The sequence below is a fragment of the Cherax quadricarinatus genome, chromosome 43 (genome assembly GCF_038502225.1).
Source record: "Cherax quadricarinatus isolate ZL_2023a chromosome 43, ASM3850222v1, whole genome shotgun sequence".
In the NCBI taxonomy this organism is placed as follows: domain Eukaryota; kingdom Metazoa; phylum Arthropoda; class Malacostraca; order Decapoda; family Parastacidae; genus Cherax; species Cherax quadricarinatus.
In genome coordinates, this window is record NC_091334.1 from 2,275,157 (window position 1) to 2,289,061 (window position 13,905).

The 13,905-nt window shown below is 40.0% G+C and overlaps 1 protein-coding gene across 5 annotated transcripts in view; it reads left to right on the plus strand.

The window, feature by feature from the left end:
• LOC128694359 (transmembrane protein 62) overlaps nucleotides 1-13,905 on the plus strand; it is a 374,754-nt gene that overhangs the window by 121,392 nt on the left and 239,457 nt on the right. The window lies entirely within an intron of this gene.

Here is a 13,905-nt window from a genome sequence, read left to right on the forward strand (position 1 = left end):
TCGGTTATCGGCCATAGTCTGTTCCAGAAGGTCAGCTTAAAACCGAAATGGCCGAAAACCAAAATATTTCCCATAAGAATTAATGTAAATACAATTAATTCGTTCCAGACACCCAAAAATATAAGCAAAAAATACATTTTTAAAGATTAACTATAGTTTTACATACACAAAACAATGAGAAAGAAATATAAAGCACCTATTTTACTAATAAATAAGCATTACATACCTTAATTGAAGACTCTTGTTGGAATATGGAAGTAGGCGAGGAGGGGTTACTTCCCTTCTTTGTCTGTTACTGCCACTAGGACCAGCTTGAGAGTCACTGCACCCCTGTCGCACAAAAAAACTGTCCACTTCCTGCATGTCTGCTACACTCCCTGCATGTCTGCTACACTCCCTGCATGTCTGCTACACTCCCTGCATGCCTACTACACTCCCTGCCTTCCTGCCTCACTCCCTGCATTCCTGCCTCACTCCCTGCATGCCTGCTACACTCCCTGCATGCCTGCTACACTCCCTGCCTTCCTGCTACACTCCCTGCATGCCTCCTACACTCTTTGCCTCTATGCCTGCCTGCCTTGAATTCTATCATTTTTCTCACTTTCCTTACCAAAGGAACTTTACTAGGAACTTCCTTTGGGCCCATGGTTGCTTATTTGCAGTTGCACTCAACCAGTAGCCATAAAAAACAATGGATCATAGCGAAATGTTTGAATGAATGCACGGAGGCTTCCTCACTCGCCCAGAAACACAGCCAAACTGATTCAGGAACGTGACGGAGTGGTGGGTGGATGCGTCCAGTATGGCTGATAACCGAAATAACAGCCGATAACTGGAATAGAATTTCAGCCAAAAATTGTCCGATATCTGGAATGGCCGATAACTGAGGGTCCACTGTACTTTATCCAGTTTATCATACCACAGGTAGGAAAGTAAACCCTTCTTACCCTCAGCATGGGAAGTACAGTGGAGCCTCAAATTTCGAACGTATCGCTTATCAAACTCTTCAAAAATCGACCTTTTTTTTTTTGAACCAACTTTGTCCCTATTATCGAACTCACCCCTATTTTTGAACCGCCGGGTACTGGACCTGTCCGTCAGCCCACTCTGTCCGCGTCCCCGCGCAGGCGCTGTGAGCCAGTCTGGCTTTGTTGATGCTTGAGTGAACACTATCCTGCGGTCTCATTCAAACATTTTACAATTAATTAAATGTGTTTGGTGCTTGTGGGACTGTGAAATAAGCTACCATGGGCCCAAAGAAACTTGCTAGTGGCACCCCTGTGGTAAAGAAAGTGAATAAGAATATGAAAAGCAAAAAGGATTATGAGGCTCAGGTCGCAAAGGATTCGAAGACTAACCCAAAAGGGTTCTTTCAGGTATACAGAGGTAAGATTAGGGACAAGATAGGCCCACTTAAGAGTAACTCAGGTCAAATCACTGGCAGTGATAAGGAAATGTGTGAAATTTTCAATTCTTACTTCCTCTCAGTTTTTACTCAGGAAGATACTATCGAAATTCCAGAAATAGATTATGAAGAACAGGACGATAATAAACTATGCACGATTGCGGTAACTAGTAACATGGTCCTCAGACAAATAGAGAAATTAACCCTTTGACTGTCGCAACCCCCTATCCTGAGGTGTCTCCTGGCGTCGCAAAATTTAAAAAAAAAAAAAAAATTATTTTTTCTTATGAAATGATAGAGAATCTTTTCCCGATTGTAATGACACCAAAAAAACGAAATTTGATGGAAAACTGACGGAATTATGCTCTCGCGAAGTTAGCGACTTCGGCGCTGTTTACAAATCGGCGATTTCGCCCATTTTGAGCCTTATTTTCGGCTAATTTCATTGTTCCAGTTGCCCAAACTCATAGCTATCTCTTTAGAACTCCATTTTTTCTATCGATTGAGTACAAGAAACTGCCCATTTACCGATTTGAACTACCTAATAATGTGGTCAGAAATTTGCAATTTGGCCAATTTCACGAAAACTAAAAAATATGACAATTTCAAAATAAGGTCCAGAATGAACAATGCAGACATTCCTGGCTCTAAAATAACATTTTCTTTGCTCATCAGTCATGTCTCCAGGCCCCTCTGATATTACTCTTGCTTTCTATTTTGAATTTTTATTCAAACAAAAAATAGAAGACTTACTATTATGCAGACTACTGCAATACTGTAATAATTGTATAAATAACATCAACCCATTCATGACTGCATATCAGAAGGGCTAGTTGGACATTTATTGGACAATGGCATCATTTGTTTACTTTTGAACATTGGCAAAAATCAAACATTTCCCATACTTTGAGCTCCATTTCTAGGTTCTTTTTATAGGAAAATCAATCAAAATCACATCTATTTCTATAATATGTTTTCCATTCTATCAAACGAGACCAAGAAAACGAGAATACAACCATAAATACTATACGAAAATAGACCACAAAGTCGGCATTTTAATTAAAAGAAACGGTCGGAGTTTTTTTTCTCATTATGCACTGCGTGCTCCAGGATTTTTTTTATATGGTGCACACTGACCACACATACCCATTCTCTCACATGTGGGCCTACCAGCTTTCTCCTGTTTGATTTGAAGCCGCTAGAATTTGAGTATATATATTCGTCAAACACGGTACCTCGTAAGACGTATATATATGGCCACGACAGTCAAAGGGTTAAAACCTAACAAATCCCCAGGCCCTGATGAACTGTTTGCAAGGGTGTTAAAGGAATGTAAAGAGGAACTTAGCATACCCTTGGCTAATCTTTTCAATGTATCACTACAAACTGGCATAGTGCCTGACAAGTGGAAAATGGCAAATGTAATACCTATTTACAAGGCAGATGACAGGTCCTTAGCTTCGAACTATAGACCAATAAGCCTTACCTCCATAGTGGGAAAATTTATGGAATCAATAATTGCTGAAGCAATCCGTAGCCATCTCGAAAGGCATAAATTGATCAATGAATCTCAGCATGGCTTTACAAAGGGGCGTTCCTGTCCAAGGGCAGATCTAGGAACAAAGTTTGGGGGGGGCCCGACGGCAGAATTTTCGGTTGTTTAAAGAGCATTAGCATTACCGTTTCTCCACTAACGGGATTCTTATTTGTTAATTACTGGCGGACTGACCTAAATGAATGGGCATAACCATCTGCTCTAGGTGCCAGTGTTTCTCTTCGGATCCAAATGAGAGGGCCGATTTTTCTGAGAAAAAAAAACACTGACCTTACAATGTGAGGAATTTTGTATCTTATTAAAACTTTATTGAAAGTAAGAATTTAATAGCTAGAGACTTTTACATTAGACATTAACTTAAATGTAGAATATATATATATGTATATATATATATATATATATATATATATATATATATATATATATATATATGTGTGTGTATATATATATATATATATATGGGGAAGTGGAAAAGAATCTTTCCTCCGTAAGCCATGCGTGTCGTATGAGGCGACTAAAATGCCGGGAGCAATGGGCTAGTAACCCCTTCTCCTGTAGACACTTACTAAAAAAGAGAAGAAGAAAAACTTTATAAAACTGGGATGCTTAAATGTGCGTGGATGTAGTGCGGATGACAAGAAACAGATGATTGCTGATGTTATGAATGAAAAGAAGTTGGATGTCCTGGCCCTAAGCGAAACAAAGCTGAAGGGGGTAGGAGAGTTTCAGTGGGGGGAAATAAATGGGATTAAATCTGGAGTATCTGAGAGAGTTAGAGCAAAGGAAGGGGTAGCAGTAATGTTAAATGATCAGTTATGGAAGGAGAAAAGAGAATATGAATGTGTAAATTCAAGAATTATGTGGATTAAAGTAAAGGTTGGATGCGAGAAGTGGGTCATAATAAGCGTGTATGCACCTGGAGAAGAGAGGAATGCAGAGGAGAGAGAGAGATTTTGGGAGATGTTAAGTGAATGTATAGGAGCCTTTGAACCAAGTGAGAGAGTAATTGTGGTAGGGGACCTGAATGCTAAAGTAGGAGAAACTTTTAGAGAGGGTGTGGTAGGTAAGTTTGGGGTGCCAGGTGTAAATGATAATGGGAGCCCTTTGATTGAACTTTGTATAGAAAGGGGTTTAGTTATAGGTAATACATATTTTAAGAAAAAGAGGATAAATAAGTATACAAGATATGATGTAGGGCGAAATGACAGTAGTTTGTTGGATTATGTATTGGTAGATAAAAGACTGTTGAGTAGACTTCAGGATGTACATGTTTATAGAGGGGCCACAGATATATCAGATCACTTTCTAGTTGTAGCTACACTGAGAGTAAAAGGTAGATGGGATACAAGGAGAATAGAAGCTTCAGGGAAGAGAGAGGTGAAGGTTTATAAACTAAAAGAGGAGGCAGTTAGGGAAAGATATAAACAGCTATTGGAGGATAGATGGGCTAATGAGAGCATAGGCAATGGGGTCGAAGAGGTATGGGGTAGGTTTAAAAATGTAGTGTTAGAGTGTTCAGCAGAAGTTTGTGGTTACAGGAAAGTGGGTGCGGGAGGGAAGAGGAGCGATTGGTGGAATGATGATGTAAAGAGAGTAGTAAGGGAGAAAATGTTAGCATATGAGAAGTTTTTACAAAGTAGAAGTGATGCAAGGAGGGAAGAGTATATGGAGAAAAAGAGAGAGGTTAAGAGAGTGGTGAAGCAATGTAAAAAGAGAGCAAATGAGAGAGTGGGTGAGATGTTATCAACAAATTTGGTTGAAAATAAGAAAAAGTTTTGGAGTGAGATTAACAAGTTAAGAAAGCCTAGAGAACAAATGGATTTGTCAGTTAAAAATAGGAGAGGAGAGTTATTAAATGGAGAGTTAGAGGTATTGGGAAGATGGAGGGAATATTTTGAGGAATTGTTAAATGTTGATGAAGATAGGGAAGCTGTGATTTCGTGTATAGGGCAAGGAGGAATAACATCTTGTAGGAGTGAGGAAGAGCCAGTTGTGAGTGTGGGGGAAGTTCGTGAGGCAGTAGGTAAAATTAAAGGGGGTAAGGCAGCCGGGATTGATGGGATAAAGATAGAAATGTTAAAAGCAGGTGGGGATATAGTTTTGGAGTTGTTGGTGCAATTATTTAATAAATGTATGGAAGAGGGTAAGGTACCTAGGGATTGGCAGAGAGCATGCATAGTTCCTTTGTATAAAGGCAAAGGGGATAAAAGAGAGTGTAAAAATTATAGGGGGATAAGTCTGTTGAGTATACCTGGTAAAGTGTATGGTAGAGTTATTATTGAAAGAATTAAGAGTAAGACGGAGAATAGGATAGCAGATGAACAAGGAGGCTTTAGGAAAGGTAGGGGGTGTGTGGACCAGGTGTTTACAGTGAAACATATAAGTGAACAGTATTTAGATAAGGCTAAAGAGGTCTTTGTGGCATTTATGGATTTGGAAAAGGCATATGACAGGGTGGATAGGGGGGCAATGTGGCAGATGTTGCAAGTGTATGGTGTAGGAGGTAGGTTACTGAAAGCAGTGAAGAGTTTTTACGAGGATAGTGAGGATCAAGTTAGAGTATGTAGGAAAGAGGGAAATTATTTCCCAGTAAAAGTAGGCCTTAGACAAGGATGTGTGATGTCACCGTGGTTGTTTAATATATTTATAGATGGGGTTGTAAGAGAAGTAAATGCGAGGGTCTTGACAAGAGGCGTGGAGTTAAAAGATAAAGAATCACACACAAAGTGGGAGTTGTCACAGCTGCTCTTTGCTGATGACACTGTGCTCTTGGGAGATTCTGAAGAGAAGTTGCAGAGATTGGTGGATGAATTTGGTAGGGTGTGCAAAAGAAGAAAATTAAAGGTGAATACAGGAAAGAGTAAGGTTATGAGGATAACAAAAAGATTAGGTGATGAAAGACTGAATATCAGATTGGAGGGAGAGAGTATGGAGGAGGTGAATGTATTCAGATATTTGGGAGTGGACGTGTCAGCGGATGGGTCTATGAAAGATGAGGTGAATCATAGAATTGATGAGGGAAAAAGAGTGAGTGGTGCACTTAGGAGTCTGTGGAAACAAAGAACTTTGTCCTTGGAGGCAAAGAGGGGAATGTATGAGAGTATAGTTTTACCAATGCTCTTATATGGGTGTGAAGCATGGGTGATGAATGTTGCAGCGAGGAGAAGGCTGGAGGCAGTGGAGATGTCATGTCTGAGGGCAATGTGTGGTGTGAATATAATGCAGAGAATTCGTAGTTTGGAAGTTAGGAGGAGGTGCGGGATTACCAAAACTGTTGTCCAGAGGGCTGAGGAAGGGTTGTTGAGGTGGTTCGGACATGTAGAGAGAATGGAGCGAAACAGAATGACTTCAAGAGTGTATCAGTCTGTAGCGGAAGGAAGGCGGGGTAGGGGTCGGCCTAGGAAAGGTTGGAGAGAGGGGGTAAAGGAGGTTTTGTGTGCGAGGGGCTTGGACTTCCAGCAGGTATGCATGAGCGTGTTTGATAGGAGTGAATGGAGACAAATGGTTTTTAATACTTGACGTGCTGTTGGAGTGTGAGCAAAGTAACATTTATGAAGGGGTTCAGGGAAACCGGCAGGCCGGACTTGAGTCCTGGAGATGGGAAGTACAGTGCCTGCACTCTGAAGGAGGGGTGTTAATGTTGCAGTTTAAAAACTGTAGTGTAAAGCACCCTTCTGGCAAGACAGTGATGGAGTGAATGATGGTGAAAGTTTTTCTTTTTCGGGCCACCCTGCCTTGGTGGGAATCGGCCAGTGTGATAATAAAAAAAAATAAAATATATATATATATATATATATATATATATATATGCAAGATTACAGGTACGTCTTGCTACTTCTACTTACACTTAGGTCACACTACACATACATGTACATGTTTATTTATACACACTCATCTGAGTTTTCTTTGATTTTATCTTAATAGTTCTTGGTCTTATTACTTTTCCTTTTATATCCATGGGGAAGTGGAATAAGAATCTTTCCTCCGTAAGCCATGCGTGTTGTAAAAGTCAACAAAAATGCCGGGAACAATGGGCTAGTAACCCCTTTTCCTGTAAAGATTACTAAAAAGAATAAGAAGAAGAAAATTGTCAAAGTGGGAAGTCTGAATGTGCGTGGATGTTGTGCAGATGATAAGAAAGAGATGATTGTGGATGTTATGAATGAGAAGAAACTGGATGTCCTGGCTTTAAGTGAAACAAAGCTGAAGGGGGTGGGAGAGTTTCAATGGAGAGGAATAAATGGGATTAGGTCAGGGGTTTCAAATAGAGTTAGAGCTAAAGAAGGAGTAGCAATAATGTTGAAGGATAAGCTATGGCAGGAAAAGAGGGACTACAAATGCATAAATTCAAGGATTATGTGGAGTAAAATAAAGATTGGATGTGAAAAGTGGGTTATAGTAAGCGTATATGCACCTGGAGAAGAGAGAAGTGTAGAGGAGAGAGAGAGATTCTGGGAAATGTTGAGTGAATGCGTGGGGAGTTTTGAATCAAGTGTGAGAGTAATGGTGGTTGGGGATTTCAATGCTAAAGTGGGTAAAAATGTTATGGAGGGAGTAGTAGGTAAATTTGGGGTGCCAGGGGTAAATGTAAATGGGGAGCCTTTAATTGAGCTATGTTTAGAAAGAAATTTGGTAATAAGTAATACATATTTTATGAAAAAGAGGATAAATAAATATACAAGGTATGATGTAGCACGTAATGAAAGTACGTAGTTTGTTAGATTATGTATTGGTGGATAAAAGGTTGATGGGTAGGCTCCAGGATGTACATGTTTATAGAGGGGCAACTGATATATCAGATCATAATTTAGTTGTAGCTACAGTTAGAATAAGAGGTAGATGGGAAAAGAGGAAGGTGGCAACAACAAGTAAGATGGAGGTGAAAGTGTATAAACTAAGGGAGGAGGAAGTTCGGGCGAGATATAAGCGATTATTGGCAGAAAGGTGGGCTAGTGCAAAGATGAGTAGTGGGGGGGTTGAAGAGGGTTGGAATAGTTTTAAAAATGCAGTATTAGAATGTCGGGCAGAAGTTTGTGGTTATAGGAGGGTGGGGGCAGGAGGAAAGAGGTGTGATTGGTGGAATGATGAAGTAAAGGGTGTGATAAAAGAGAAAAAGGTAGCTTACGAGATTTTTTTACAAAGCAGAAGTGTTACAAGAAGAGCAGAGTATATGGAGAGTAAAAGAAAGGTGAAGAGAGTGGTGAGAGAGTGCAAAAGAAGAGCAGATGAAAGAGTGGGAGAGGCACTGTCAAGAAATTTTAATGAAAATAAGAAAAAATTTTGGAGTGAGTTAAACAAGTTAAGAAAGCCTAGGGAAAGTATGGATTTGTCCATTAAAAACAGAGTAGGGGAGTTAGTAGATGGGGAGAGGGAGGTATTAGGTAGATGGCGAGAATATTTTGAGGAACTTTTAAATGTTGAGGAAGAAAGGGAGGCGGTAATTTCATGCACTGGCCAGGGAGGTATACCATCTTTTAGGAGTGAAGAAGAGCAGAATGTAAGTGTGGTGGAGGTACGTGAGGCATTACGTAGAATGAAAGGGGGTAAAGCAGCTGGAACTGATGGGATAATGACAGAAATGTTAAAAGCAGGGGGGGATATAGTGTTGGAGTGGTTGGTACTTTTGTTTAATAAATGTATGAAAGAGGGGAAGGTACCTAGGGATTGGCGGAGAGCATGTATAGTCCCTTTATATAAAGGGAAAGGGGACAAAAGAGATTGTAAAAATTATAGAGGAATAAGTTTACTGAGTATACCAGGAAAAGTATACGGTAGAGTTATAATTGAAAGAATTAGAGGTAAGACAGAATGTAGAATTGCGGATGAGCAAGGAGGCTTCAGAGTGGGTAGGGGATGTGTAGATCAAGTGTTTACATTGAACATAGAACATAAGAACATAAGAAAGGAGGAACACTGCAGGAGGCCTGCTGGCCCATACTAGGCAGGTCCTTTACAATTCATCCCACTAACAAAACAACTGCCCAACCCAATCTTCAATGCCATCCAAGAAATAAGCTCTGATGTGAAAGTCCCACTCAAATCCAACCCCTCCCACTCATGTACTTATCCAACCTAGATTTGAAACTACCCAAAGTCCCAGCCTCAATAACCCAACTAGGTAGACTGTTCCACTCATCAACAACCCTATTTCCAAACCAATACTTTCCTATGTCCTTTCTAACTCTAAACTTATCCAATTTAAATCCATTACTGCGGGTTCTCTCTTGGAGAGACATCCTCAAGACCTTATTAATATCCCCTTTATTAATACCTATCTTCCACTTATACACTTCGATCAGGTCTCCCCTCATTCTTCGTCTAACAAGTGAATGTAACTTAAGAGTCTTCAATCTTTCTTCATAAGGAAGATTTCTAATGCTATGTATTAATTTAGTCATCCTACGCTGAATGTTTTCTAACGAATTTATGTCCATTTTGTAATACGGAGACCAGAATTGAGCTGCATAATCTAGGTGAGGCCTTACTAATGATGTATAAAGCTGCAGTATGACCTCTGGACTTCTGTTGCTTACACTTCTTGATATAAATCCCAGTAATCTATTTGCCTTATTACGTACGCTTAGGCATTGCTGTCTTGGTTTAAGGTTGCTGCTCACCATAACCCCCAAGTCCTTTTCGCAATCTGTATGGCTAAGTTCTACATCATTTAACTTATAAGTACTAGGGTTATGGGCACTCCCAAGCTTCAGAACCTTGCATTTATCTACATTGAACTGCATCTGCCACTTTTCTGACCAAGAATAGAGTTTGTTTAAATCCTCCTGAAGTTCCATAACATCTACGTTTGAATCAATTATCCTACCTATCTTTGTGTCATCGGCGAATTTGCTCATATCACTAGTAATTCCCTCATCAAGATCATTGATATATATTATAAACAACAACGGGCCCAAGACTGATCCCTGTGGAACGCCACTTGTTACAGATCCCCACTCGGACTTAACCCCATTTATGGACACTCTCTGCTTCCTGTCAGTGAGCCATGACTCGATCCACGAGAGCACTTTTCCCCCAATGCCATGAGCTGCCACTTTCTTTAACAGTCTATGGTGCGGAACTCTATCAAAAGCCTTACTAAAATCTAAGTAAATAATATCAAATTCTTTATTGTGGTCAACAGCCTCAAAAGCTTTACTGAAGAAAGTTAATAAATTAGTTAGACAAGACCGGCCTCTTGTGAATCCATGCTGAGTATCATTAATCAAACTATGCTTATCGAGATGGCTTCTTATAATCTCAGCTATAATTGACTCTAGCAATTTGCCTACAATTGAGGTCAGGCTTATTGGGCGGTAATTTGACGGTAACGACTTGTCCCCTGTTTTAAAAATAGGAATTACATTAGCCATCTTCCACATATCAGACACTACACCTGTTTGAAGAGATAAATTAAAAATATTAGTTAATGGTTCACAGAGTTCCATTTTGCATTCCTTAAGAACCCTTGAAAAAACCTCATCAGGACCCGGCGACTTATTTTGCTTCAGTCTGTCTATCTGCTTCACAACCATTTCACTAGTGACTGTGATGTTACATAATTTATCTTCTTCTAGCCCACTGTAAAAATTAATTACTGGAATATTGTTAGTGTCTTCCTGTGTAAAAACTGAGAGAAAATAATTATTTAAAATCAAGCACATTTCATTCTCTTTGTCAGTAAGGTGCCCATAGTTATTTTTAAGGGGACCTATCTTATCTCTAACTTTTGTTCTATAGACCTGGAAAAAACTTTTTGGGTTAGTTTTAGAATCCCTAGCAACTTTAATTTCATAGTCCCTTTTAGCTTTTCTTATCCCCTTTTTAATGTCCCTCTTAATGTCAATATACTGATTCATAAGATGACCCTCACCTCTTTTGATACGCCTATAAATTTCTTTCTTATGCCCTAGTAGATATTTGAGCCTATTATTCATCCATTTTGGGTCATTTCTATTTGATCTAATTTCTTTATATGGGATAAACGCTCTTTGAGCAGCATGTATAGTGTTCAGAAAACTGTCATATTGATAGCTCTCTTCGTTACCCCAGTCAACAGATGATAAGTGTTCTCTAAGCCCATCGTAATCTGCTAAGCGAAAATCTGGGACTGTTACTGAGTTATCGCTACTATCGTACTTCCATTCAATGCTAAATGTAATTGATTTGTGGTCGCTAGCACCCAGTTCCTCTGAAATTTCTAAATTATTAACAAGGGATTCATTGTTTGCCATAACTAAGTCAAGCAGGTTATTTCCCCTTGTAGGTTCTGTCACAAACTGCTTCAAAAAACAATCCTGAAATACTTCTAAGAAGTCGTATGATTCTAAATTCCCAGTCAAGAAATTCCAATCAACATGACTAAAGTTAAAGTCTCCTAGAATTACTACATTATCGTGCCTTGTGGCCTTAACAATTTCCTCCCATAGTAGTTTCCCTTGGTCCCTATCTAAGTTTGGGGGACGGTATATCACTCCTAAAATCAGTTTTTCATGCCCCTCTGAAAATTCTATCCAAACAGACTCTGTATGTGTTACTTCAGACTTAATACCCGTTTTTATGCAACAGTTCAAGCGATCTCGGACATACAATGCCACCCCACCCCCCCCTCCCAATACTTCTATCTTCTTGGAACAATTTAAAACCCTGAATATGACATTCCGCAGGCATGTCCCGACTTTTTGAATTAAACCACGTCTCAGTTAAGGCAAATACATCAATGTTACCTACACTAGCAACTAATCTCAACTCGTCCATCTTATTCCTAGCACTACGGCAATTAGCATAATAAACATTGAAAGACTCTCCTTTCTCTTTACCCTTCCTGCTCATTTCTATTTTTCTACTAAACCTATTACTGTCCTTATCTCCCAAGGTCCCTGGCTTTTCAATATCTATCTCGTTCTTATTATTACTAGTTCCCCTAGAACTCGTAATATTACTACACTGGGACTTCACTGTTTTCCTGCCAAAACCCATACCACTAACTATTCCTAGTTTAAAGTCCTAACTGCTCCCTCCACTGCAGTTGCCAGTGCTCCCACCCCACACCTAGATAAGTGAACCCCATCCCTAGCATACATGTCATTTCTGCCATAGAAGAGGTCCCAGTTGTCAATGAATGTTACCGCATTTTCCTTACAGTATTTGTCCAGCCAGCAATTGACACCAATTGCCCTGGACAACCATTCATTTCCAACTTCCCTCCTCGGCAAAATACCACATATGAGAGGGTTCCCACCCTTACTTCTAATTATTTCTATTGCTGACCTATACCTGCTAATCAGGTCCTCACTCCTACGTCTGCCAACATCGTTGCCACCAGCACTGAGACAGATAATAGGATTGCTCCCATTACCTCTCATGATGTCATCCAGACGGCTAACAATATCCTCCATCCCAGCCCCAGGAAAGCAAACTCTCTGTCTCCTACTCCTGTCCTTCAAGCAGAATGCCCTATCCATATACCTAACTTGGCTATCCCCAACAACAACAATATTCTTACCTTCCTTAATGTCTTTCGTCGTGTCGTTCCCAGTAGTCGACTCACATTCGTCGGGTAGCACTGAGAATGTATTGGATGTTTCCACAACAGTTTCCACGGCAGTCTCTTTCTTCTTCATCGTTTCTACCTTTCCATTCATCTTCTTGATCGTCAACTTCTTTCCCTGCTGTCCAGCCACTGACCAGTTTCCCTTCTTGACCTGAGGACTCAAAACAGGAGGACTACTCCGAATCTTTTTGTTTTCCTCGGTCAGTCGCCTAATTTCCATATTTGCCAACCTCAATTCTTCCTTAAGCTGTTGGTAAAGTTGCTCGATGGAGGGCATCTTGCTTCAATTCTAGAGAGCGCGCAAACAGGTCTTCACAGAGCCAAGTACACGTCAACACTGCGCATATATGTGAACATATATGTGAACAGTATTTAGATAAAGGTAGGGAAGTTTTTATTGCATTTATGGATTTAGAAAAGGCATATGATAGAGTGGATAGAGGAGCAATGTGGCAGATGTTGCAAGTTTATGGAATAGGTGGTAAGTTACTAAATGCTGTAAAGAGCTTTTATGAGGATAGTGAGGCTCAGGTTAGGGTGTGTAGAAGAGAGGGAGAATACTTCCCGGTAAAAGTAGGTCTTAGACAGGGATGTGTAATGTCACCATGGTTATTTAATATATTTATAGATGGGGTTATAAAAGAAGTAAATGCTAGGGTGTTCGGGAGAGGGGTGGGATTAAATTATGGGGAATCAAATTCAAAATGGGAATTAACACAGTTACTTTTTGCTGATGATACTGTGCTTATGGGAGAGTCTAAAGAAAAATTGCAAAGGTTAGTGGATGAGTTTGAGAATGTGTGTAAAGGTAGAAAGTTGAAAGTGAACATAGAAAAGAGTAAGGTGATGAGGGTATCAAATGATTTAGATAAAGAAAAATTGGATATCAAATTGGGGAGGAGGAGTATGGAAGAAGTGAAAGTTTTCAGATACTTGGGAGTTGACGTGTCGGCGGATGGATTTATGAAGGATGAGGTTAATCATAGAATTGATGAGGGAAAAATGGCGAGTGGTGCGTTGAGGTATATGTGGAGTCAAAAATCGTTATCTATGGAGGCAAAGAAGGGAATGTATGAAAGTATAGTAGTACCAACACTCTTATATGGATGTGAAGCTTGGGTGGTAAATGCAGCAGCGAGGAGACGGAGGCAGTGGAGATGTCCTGTCTAAGGGCAATGTGTGGTGTAAATATTATGCAGAAAATTCGGAGTGTGGAAATTAGGAGAAGGTGTGGAGTTAATAAAAGCATTAGTCAGAGGGCAGAAGAGGGGTTGTTGAGGTGGTTTGGTCATTTAGAGAGAATGGATCAAAGTAGAATGACATGGAAAGCATATAAATCTGTAGGGGAAGGAAAGAGGGGTAGGGGTCGTCCTCGAAAGGGTTGGAAAGAGGGGG